Raw genomic sequence first — 10,490 nt, 5'->3', positions numbered from 1 at the left:
GCTTTGGGGCTGTTTCTCTGCAAAGGGGCCAGGACGACTGATCCGGGTACATGAAAGAATGAATGGGGCCATGTATTGTGAGATTTTGAGTGAAAACCTCCTTCCATCAGCAAGGGCATTGAAGATGAAACGTGGCTGGGTCTTTCAACATGACAATGATCCAAAGCACACCGCCAGGTCAACGAAGGAGTGGCTTCGTAAGAAGCATTTCAAGGTCCTGGAGTGGCCTAGCCAGTCTCCAGATCTCAACCCTATAGAAAACCTTTGGAGGGAGTTGAAAGTCCTTGTTGCCAAGCGAAAAGCCAAAAACATCACTGCTCTAGAGGAGATCTGCATGGAGGAATGGGCCAACATACCAACAACAGTGTGTGGCAACCTTGTGAAGACTTACAGAAAACGTTTGACCTCTGTCATTGCCAACAAAGGATATATCACAAAGTATTGAGATGAAATTTTGTTTCTGACCAAATACTTATTTTCCACCATAATATGCAAAGAAAATGAAAAAAAAACAGACAATGTGATTTTCTGGATTTTTTTTTCTCAGTTTGTCTCCCATAGTTGAGGTCTACCTATGATGTAAATTACAGACGCCTCTCATCTTTTTAAGTGGTGGAACTTGCACTATTGCTGACTGACTAAATACTTTTTTGCCCCACTGTATGTCTAAGTCTATGCAATGATAACTGATGGAGGAGCCAAAAACAAAAGACCAGTGAGGTCAGATCCTTTGTTCATGAGCATTTCTGTATCGTCTACAAAGATGTTCTCCTTTTCTATCCCTCAGTTCTCTAAAATTCCTTGCAGCCGTGCAACATCTTTTTTTCTTACTTCCTTTTTGATGACGCTTTGTTTGAAAATCCCAATGCATGCTGGGATACTCAGACATAACATCATCAGGGGGTAGAAGCTGCGGTCACTGCCCCGGCCTCTGCACTAGCCCTGAAATGAAGCATTAGCAGTGACCTCCATGTGAGGGGCTGGGCTATTTCTTGTGCAATGTGCACTGTGCTCTGCTCACAAAGACTGCGCTTTCTCACCAGATCAGATCAGTAGTGCTGAGTCGGCAGCAAAGCAGAGCGCAATGTCAGTTCACCTTGTAAGATGAGTACCCGGCTTGCAGAGAGGAGAACCAGCCGCCCACAAGTTATGCCTTTAAATGCTGGCAAATCGTCTTACAATGTGCAGTGACAGTGCTCTCTGCTCTGTTGCCGGCGGGAGAGCGCACTGCTTTGTGCACATCATGGCTGATAACTTTTTATCTGTAGGCTTCCTAAGTATCAATTCTTGTAATCAGAACTTTCTTTTTTTCATTTCAGATGCTTCGGATCCTATGAAACAATTTCATCGGTTTCTGAAGAGCCATTGCCGTAAGTAACTGGTGTAATCATGGTCCACGACTTTCAATGTTTGTAGTTCTCAGCTACTTTTCACTATGAGACATAGATGCAGTCAGAGGTTTAACTTGAACTTCTTGGGCCCCAATGCAAAATATGTAATAGGGCCCCTCAGCTGCTATAACCATTTGTAATAGTGATGAATATATATGTGGCAGGTGAGGGTGTCACAATGCGACTGCTCGCTCTACACCCCCTATAGCTATATGTAAATGTCCATCTCGGATACCAGCAAACTATTTTTTCCTAAGTAATCTATATAGTTATGCTCCTGAATGCTATCATATGTCATTGCATTTAAAGGGAATCTGTCATCCATTTTTAGTGATATCATGTAAAGATATCACCCATTTGTGCGTCCCATAAGGATTCTATTAGGATTTTTGATTCCCCCTGACCCTGCACCTTTGATGCATAAATACCTTTTTTATCTTGGTGGAGATGTATGTAAATCGCCGCCGTCAGGTCCGATAGGCGTGGCTTATTCGCCTTCTCCCCCACCCCACCTCGGCTTGCTGAACGTAATCTTCATCTGTGAATATCACAGATAACGACTTCCGGGGCATAGACCACGCTGGAAAATACCGGCGCATGAGCAGTACCGATTATATGCTTCGCCCACAGTTGGGCAAAGCATACTGCGCAGGCGCCAGAGGCCTTTTCAATGTGCAAGCACGGAAAACAACGTTATCTGTGATATTCACAGATGAAGATTAAGTTCAGCAAGCCGAGGAGGGGGGGAGGCGAATAAGCCCCGCCCCTTGGACCGGACGGTGGCGATTTGCATACATCTCCACCAAGATAAAAAAAAGGTATTTATGCATCAAAGGTGCGGGGTCAGGGGGAATCAAAAATCCTTATAGAATCCTTATGGGACGCACAATTGGGTGATATCTTTACATGATATTACTAAAATGGGTGACAGATTCCCTTTAATAACGAGACACACTGTATACATGTTATCCATCAAGTAAGAACTTTCATCGCTGCATTTGCATTAATACTGGAAAAAAATGAATACGGTATATATTTTAGAATTAGTCTGACAAGCTAATGTTAAAAGAATTTCTAACACTTTTTCTGTTCAGAGAATTATCAAGTTTCAAGGGTTTATCTATTGTTCATTTCATGCCTCTCTGTGTCGTAACACATTGGTTCCCATTACACAATTACTGCCCCGCACCCTTCACTTGTCTGTCTAAAGGGGTAAATATTTGTCAGAAAGGAGGTAATGAAGAGAATGTCAGAAAAGGAACAATATATGGATAGTTATGGCACTTTCAGTCACTTGGTATAAAACATGGCTGCATATACGTAATGATAACTGATGGAGGAGCCAAAAATCAAAGACGTATGAGGTCATTTCTGAGAGAGTTACTGAATATAGTCTATGTTATGTGTCCAGTAGTGAAGAAGAGGAGCAAGCAGTGGCCATGGATGCCATAGAATTGGAGATGACAGAGGAAGACCACAGTGCAGAGACCACCAGACTGTAAGTAGAGAGAGAGTGACATATACAGATATTATTGGCCCTATATGATTTTAGATATTTATTAGTAACTGATGAATGACTTGTTATCACTGGGCAGAGACTGAGGAGGATGTAAAACATGGATGTACATATTGGGGGCTAGTGATTTTTGGGGTCCCCTACACCAGAGTTACAGTAAGCACAATTTTCTGAGCGCCTGGTCTTTTCTGATTATCGATGCCTGCTCCAATGTGGCCACGAGGCACTGAAAACAGACACCAGCCCCTCTATCTTCAACCTTGTTAGTCAAAGTGGCCATCCGGAAAACTGTTTCCAGTGCTCACTGGCCAATTTGGGGAGGAAAGAAAAACGTGGATTTCTCTGGAATAAGACATCGGTTCGCAGACATAAATATATCACTTTATTCAGCTTTCCATGATCTGTATGGCCATATAGACGGCATAGGAGGGTTGATCCTACTGACAGATTCTCTTTAAGTCACTGCATTTACTTAGGACACACAAGTATCTCTGTTTCTAATGAAAACTTTATTTTTGTCACAGGCCAGAAGTAAAGACTGCGTGCGCCGACACAAAGCCGATCCCGTAAGTAATAAGAGCGATCGTGGCTGCATTTACTCTAACGAGACCTTGGGCTTTAGATCGATGACGTCACATTGTGACATAAGCGCAGGACGTTACACAGGATAATATCGCTGTATATATCCTCAAAGACTGATCACAATATCCTCAAAGACGGATCACAATGATAGTGTGAACTGTCTGGGTCTCAATTTGTTTGCTTTGGATTTTTTTTTTCAGATGCAAACGTAAATGGTGGATACCAAAATGTTTCAGGAGGACGAACAGGACCCAGGTCAAAAACATGTAGGTACCTTAACCTCTTCCCACTTATGGACATGTCCTTATGTCCTAATTGCTGTTTTCTAGATGCAAAAGTATTCAATGATTCATCCCGGCAGGAGATCAGTCCCATGCAAATGCTTGTGAAACCGATATTTCTACAATGAGCTAATAATCAGTAATGACATCTATCCATCTATCTGTATCATGTAGAAATGTATAGGAAAGAGATTATGTTTATTGTCTGTGTCCTTATGGGACCAGGATTTGTCCCGATAATTATTTTACAAGGTATTTATTTGTGATCATTTCTTCTATTTCTCCAGCAGCAGAAGTGACAGCAGCAAAAAAGTACGACGTCCACCAAAGTAAGGAAAAGCTTCCGCCATTGTTGTATGTGAAATGTTGTGACACTGAGGCTCCTGATATTAGGGGTAGAAACATTTTGTGTCTTCCCTTTATATCTTTATACTATATTGTATATTTTAATGGAAGAAGCTATTATATAAATGTCTATCCATATGCCCTATAGTGAAAGAAAAGCATTTCCCTTCTCAGTACTCTATGTCTAAACTCACTAACCCTCTCACCCTTTCTTCTCCCTTCTAAACACTATTCACCAATTTTTTCGCTTCCTCTTAGGGTCCTCAGACCATTTTTATGCTGCTTTGGGATCACAACAACAGATTAAAGAAAAAAAAAAGGTAACTATGGAGACACACAGGGGCAGAATGGAGACTTGGGGTCAGAATGTGACAGTGAGACACAGGAGGGGGCAGAATGTGAGACACAAGGGCAGAATGTGAGACACAGGAGGGGGCAGAATGTGAGACACGGGGCAGAATGGACACGGGGGCAGAATGTGAGACATGGGGGCAGAATGTGACAGTGAGACAGGGGTCTCAAGGGGGCCCCAAAAATTTTGCCAGTATGGGGCCCCGAAATTCCTAGTGGCAGCCCTGTATAGGAGGGGAGGTCACATTGCGATATTCAATATCAGGAATGATCTAACTTTGTTGCTTGAGCTCCATATCTAGGAGTCCTGCCAGCTGCTGTAATAATATTTCTCCTGTTTCATCATCCCATCGTTGAGCCGAGTTTTCCCTTCTGGCTTATAAAGTGCCGAAGTACCGGTGGCGCATGTGCGGGACAGAAGGACAGGCTGCATCCCAAGCTGTATCTAGAGCAGCGGCCCTTGTGGTCATGTGATGAGACTCCCTTCCGCGTAAGACTCCGGTCACATTGTCTGACGTCACACGCTGCATGACTTGTTCAGAGAGTTGAGCCTGATCAGAAACTCTAACCATAGCATACATCAATAAAGTCTGGCTCTTTATCTACGCACATATTTTTACTGCTCTATTAGCCGGTTTGTGCCGAAACAAGCACAAGCACCAGGGTTGGTGTCATGTCTGACGTAGGATAGTCCATGGGTATATAACATATACTGTATAGTTAGAGCTATTCAACTGCCTATTACTCCATGGTATTTCCATCATGCTCTGTGTCCACTTTCTTGCCTATACTGACTCAGATCTTTTGACATGCACTTATATCATGTTTCAGGTGATATTTATGTGCACTTTTGAGCTGTTCATATATTGAGTTACCTTTATAGCCTGGACCCCTACACAACCATTTATGTAATGCGTTGCCTCCTGCTGTGTGTCGTCATCCACTGCATGACTCACTTTTTAATTTGTTATGTATGTAACCTTTATGATCTACTAAATTATTATTTTTTTTTACACAAAGTGCCACCACTCAAGATCTGGAAGTGACCCCTTCTGTACATCCCGACCACCAGCTGGCCTCCATTCAGGAGAAGGGGAGACACAGGCACGGCGCTTCTTTGACCCACATTAAGAATGTGTCGGAGTGGGGCTGGGACTGCCAGCTGCTTCCTCCATTACGATGCTTGTCCCTGCACAGGAGTCCAGAGAATCGTTGACTGCATCAACCCATGGAGGCTCTGCTGATGAAGCAGACAGGTTGTTGAGGCACACTTCAAGCCATGGCGATTCTTCAGTAGGTCTTCTACGAAGATTGGCTGTCAGGTACCCCATGTATGAATACCATTTCTGAAGGAAGAAAGGATGGCAGACAAGCAGGAGCAGGGATCAAGCCATGAAGAAGTTCTCCAGGTACAGATACTCCTTCCGGTCCTTGCTAGCTTTTTATCCCCTTAACAGATGGTCAGATGAAAACCCTACTGCCCAATGATCCCATTATCACTTGGCAGCAGATTAATATTCCCCCCAGCAGTATCCTTGACACAGGTCATAGCTTTGATGGAATCTAAGCCTGTTACCCATTAACCAATCTGCCCATATTAGGTGGAAAAAACAATCATTTGGGGCAGAAGATGTCTTTCAAAAATGATCTGTCATTAGCTTTCCTTTGGGATACTTATCATCTTATATGGATCTCTCTTTACTGGGAACATTTCTAAATACATCAATGAGCGATTAAAACTTGTGATGGAAAGTTCGCCCTCTTATCTACATGGCACAGCAGACTTGTTACCGAAGATGAATGTGTTATACACTGATGATGCCATCATGCTTGTGAGGTGCATCGGGCACTTTAAGGCTGTGTGCACACGATGCAGATTTGCAGCGGATCCGCAGCGGATTTTACCGCACATATCTGCATTGTGATGTACAGTAGCCTTAAAATCAATGAAAAAAAAAAACGCTGTGCAGACGCTGCAGATTTTTCCGCGCGGTTTTCCAGCGGTACAAAATCCGCAGCATGTTACTTCTTTTGTGCGGTTTTCCATCTCCCCTGTCACCAAATCCGCAGGGGGAAAACCGCAGTGGAAAACCGCACAAAAACCGCAATAAAACCGCAGGAAAAATGAAAGAAATCCGCAGGAAAAATGCAGGTCATTTGACCTGCGGATTTCTTCCATTCTCCGCGGAAAAATCCGCAGGGCTAAAAAGTCCGTCTGCACTCAGCCTAATGGCTTGTATTCTGCATCTTATTTATTATCTATTGCCAACGTTAAACAAAATAAGGCAGAACTGGTTACTCAACACTTGGATCTTGTGCTCCCTCACTCTTTTTTTTGTGTTTAATGTGCCTTTCTACCTACTACTTGGAAGCTCAGCTATGGGGGCTGTGGGAGTGAGACCCTTTACTGTCAGATCATCACTCATCAGTGGTATCATCTTTTGGGCATGCAGGATTCACTTTAGGACCTTTGAATGTGAGTTATACCCAGCGTCCAATAATCTGTGGTATCGCCAAACATCGGTCATATACACTTTGGTTCCTTCCTGTATTCACAAAGCTTGAGTTGACGATATGGAGAAAAATCACCCTGCCTGACATATGTATTGTTACTGAGATTAGTATAGACATGTCTTGGCAAGCGGACCTAACAATGTTTATTTTTTCCCTTCTTTTTTTATAGTCATCAGACACAAGATAGCAATGGACCATCATTGGAAGAGAACAAAAGAGCTGGACATTGTCATTTGAATATTTGTCGTCAATAAAAAAAACTTATGTTTTATCACATGTATTATGTATCTGAGTTCAGTCCAAATATTTCATGATATTTTGGGTGAGATGGAAGGAAAGTGATGCAAGAAAATTGAATGAACACATATAGTTGTCATGATATTCAAACTTAGACAAAAACTGGTTAAAGAAGCAATATATTTCCTAATTAATTAAAGAAATGGCCGGAGTGAGCCTCCCGGCCCCCTGTAGGAGGTGTGGGCGGAGGCCATCATGACGGGGGGGTTGGAAGGTTTAGTGGAGGGAAGGGTTAATGGGGAGGGGGAGCTAGGGGGTATTTAAGCCAGGGGCTGGAGGTTCCCACCCTCTGTTCCCGCTTTCCCAGCTCCAGAACAGTCCCACATGCTTACCGGGATGTCTGGAGTGGATCAGGCCCTGGACAGACTGCGGGCAGCACCGGCGAGGCAGCCTCCAGGATGGTTGGAGGCTCAAGTAGCTGGCCTGCTTCAGGGGGCACCAGTGCAGGCCGAGGTGAAAGAGCGGAGATCCAGGCGGGCGAGGCCTCCGGAACGGCTCTCGCCCGACACCGCTTCCCGGGCCTCGCGTCGCCGCCGGAGCCCCTCCCGGGACCCTCCAGGCCGCGCAATGCTCACCCCCCCATCCAGGGCGTTGCGGCCTGGGAGGAATCCTCAGGTGCGGCGAGGCCCTGTGGTGGTATCCGGACCTTCGCCCCGGGGCACGAGGGGGCGGAGCCGGCGCGCACCCGGCTTCAGCCTGCACCAGCTCTTTCAGGGGGCCGCGGAGGTTATGGACGTGCCGCGCGGTCTGCCTCTTCAGCCACATGTATTTCAGCCGCAGGCAGAGAGGCGGCCTGCTGGGTGGCAGGGCCGGGTTCTTTTTCGTCCCCCAGCGGTGTGGGGGAACAGGCTGTGGCGGGGGGGCGCCGCTGCGCTGGCCCTGCAGCTGTGCCTGCTTCAGACGAGGTGACAACACCTTACAGCTCTGTGGCTGCAGCGGGACCGGCGGGCAGCCTGGCGGGGTCGGCGCCAGCTGCAGGAAGATTCGGGCGAAGGAGGATGAGGACGGTTTCGGTCTCCCAGCTGTCGTGGGGGGGCCCTAGACGCCCAGGTGCATCGTGATGGCACATCGCCAGGAGGCTTTCGACTTGGGGATACCGCCACCTGGTTCAGTCCAGGGGTTCAGGCCTCCCACACTGGCCCTTGCTGCGGGGGTGTTCGGGGTACAACAACGCGGCAGCGAGTCCGCCACCGGGAGTCGCGAGGTCCACGAGGTGTCGGGGGATCCAGGCTTTCCAACTGGAGGGCACACAACCCCCTCGCAGCCCGGTGAGCATGTGTCTATGTCCCCTGTTTGTCACCCGCTTTTATCTTCGTCAGTGGTGGTAGGGGGGCCCTCAGCAGAATCCAGTGGCATCGGGTTTGATGCTGGGTTGAGCAGTTCAGGGTCGGCCGGGGGCGTGTGTGATATGCTGGCAGATGTGCGTAGCTTGCTGTGGTGCTTGGAGCGGGGTTTTGTTGGGTCGTCACCGGTAGCAGCATGGCTTGGGCCGCAGGGTTGTCAGGTCAGTGCGTGGCAGTGCCGGGCCCTCGCGCTGGCGAGCCAGTGTTGGTGCAAACCGACAGAGAAAAGGAGTGTTGTGTGCATCTGGATGATCGGGCGCATGTCGAGGTGTACGTGTGCTTCGAAGGTTCGTTGGGGGCTCATTTAAAATGGAGGTGAAAGAGCGGATTTGGAAGGATGAATATGTGGAAATATTTTTGTTATTGCCTCTTGAGAAGTTTAATTTGGATTAAAGTAAGAAAGAGGATAGCAAAAAGGAAGAGGAAGAAAAGCGGAGGTGGCCCTTGATTCCTCAGACATTTGTAAATTGGCAGCAAGCTTTTGCCATTTTGGCAAGTGTTATTGGGGAAAAGGCCCCTGACAATTGCTCCGCGCTGTTTTGTTATTTGGATGCTATTGGGGATGCTTACAGAGTATATGGCGGTCAGGCGTGGCTGAGGTATGACGAGCAATTTCGTCAGAGGAAAGCTGTGTGTCTGGCTATTCGCTGGGACCAAAAAGATATTGGTCTGTGGATGCGTGTGATAGCGCAAAATATGTTTGGGAGTTCCTTTCATGGGGAGGTTGGAAGCACCAGCCAGAGTAGCGGCACCTCCAGCTCTACGGGTGGCGGGGGTCAAGGGCAGTCAGGAGCGCACAAGGTGAGGGTGTGCTGGCAGTTTAATGACGGCCAGTGTAAGTTTGGGGCCAACTGTAAATTTAAACACCTCTGCTCAAATTGCAATGGCGCCTCACACAGGGCGTCAAAGTGTTTCAAGAAAGGGAAGTCCAGAGCTGGGGGCGGTAATTCGCAAGGGGGAGACTCCGGTGAATCTGGAAAGGATGGTTCCCTATCTAAATAGGTACCCAGAGAGGGAAAGAGCAGGGCTGTTGTATTCAGGTTTTAAGGAGGGTTTTCGCATACCCAGTCCTCCGTTTGAAATCCTCTTTGTTTTGAAAAATTTGCGCTCAGCCGTGGAGCATTCTTCAGTTGTTTCAGAGAAACTCAGGAAAGAAGTTTCGTTGGGTCGCAGATTTGGTGGTTTCCCCGTTGGGGGTGGTTCCGAAGAAGGAGCCGAATAAGTTTCGGCTCATGCAACATTTGGCTTACCCACGTGGGAGGTCGGTTGACGATGGTATTGACCCAGAGATTTGTTCGGTGGTATACTCTTCGTTTGACGAGGCGGAGCGTTGGGTGCGAAAATGTGGTCGTGGTGCCCTTATGGCTAAGACCGATGTTGAATCCGCTTTTCGTCTACTTCCGATTCACCCTGAAAGCGTAAAGCTGCTGGGCTGTTTTTGGGAAGGCAGGTTTTTTGTGGATAGGTGTTTACCTATTGGTTGTTTGTTGTCCTGTGCGTATTTCGAGGCGTTTAGTTCCTTTCTTGAGTAGGTCGTGTGCGACGTTTCTGGTTTCGACTCAGTTATTCATTATTTAGACGACTTCTTGTGTGTTGGCCCGGCTGATTCTTCACGTTGTTTCAGGATTTTGAAAGCCATTGAGTGGGTGGCGGATCGGTTCGGGGTCCTGTTGGTGCCCGAAAAAACTGAGTACCCCAGCATGTGTTTGCGTTTTGTTTTTTGGGGATCGTCATCTATACAGTTGAATGGGAATTTAGGCTGCCTGAGGACAAGCTAGAAGATTTGAGGTCTGAAGTGGTCCGAGCGTGTCAGTTGCGGAAAATATTGTTGCGGGATCTTCAGCCGCTGTTGGGGAAGCTTAAATTCGCT

The 10,490-nt window shown here is 46.8% G+C and overlaps 1 long non-coding RNA gene across 1 annotated transcript; it reads left to right on the top strand.

The window, feature by feature from the left end:
* The first annotated feature begins 2,802 nt into the window (after nucleotides 1–2,802).
* LOC141092763 (uncharacterized) lies at nucleotides 2,803–4,100 on the top strand. The gene is made up of 4 exons (XR_012232902.1): nucleotides 2,803–2,889; nucleotides 3,432–3,473; nucleotides 3,690–3,755; nucleotides 4,058–4,100. It is a non-coding gene; the product is annotated as an uncharacterized lncRNA (long non-coding RNA).
* The last annotated feature ends 6,390 nt before the right edge of the window (nucleotides 4,101–10,490 follow it).

Source organism: Dendrobates tinctorius, unplaced genomic scaffold (assembly GCF_039654945.1).
Source record: "Dendrobates tinctorius isolate UK_male_01 unplaced genomic scaffold, ASM3965494v1 ptg000060l, whole genome shotgun sequence".
NCBI lineage: Eukaryota > Metazoa > Chordata > Amphibia > Anura > Dendrobatidae > Dendrobates > Dendrobates tinctorius.
This window is presented reverse-complemented; position numbering and strand designations above follow the sequence as displayed.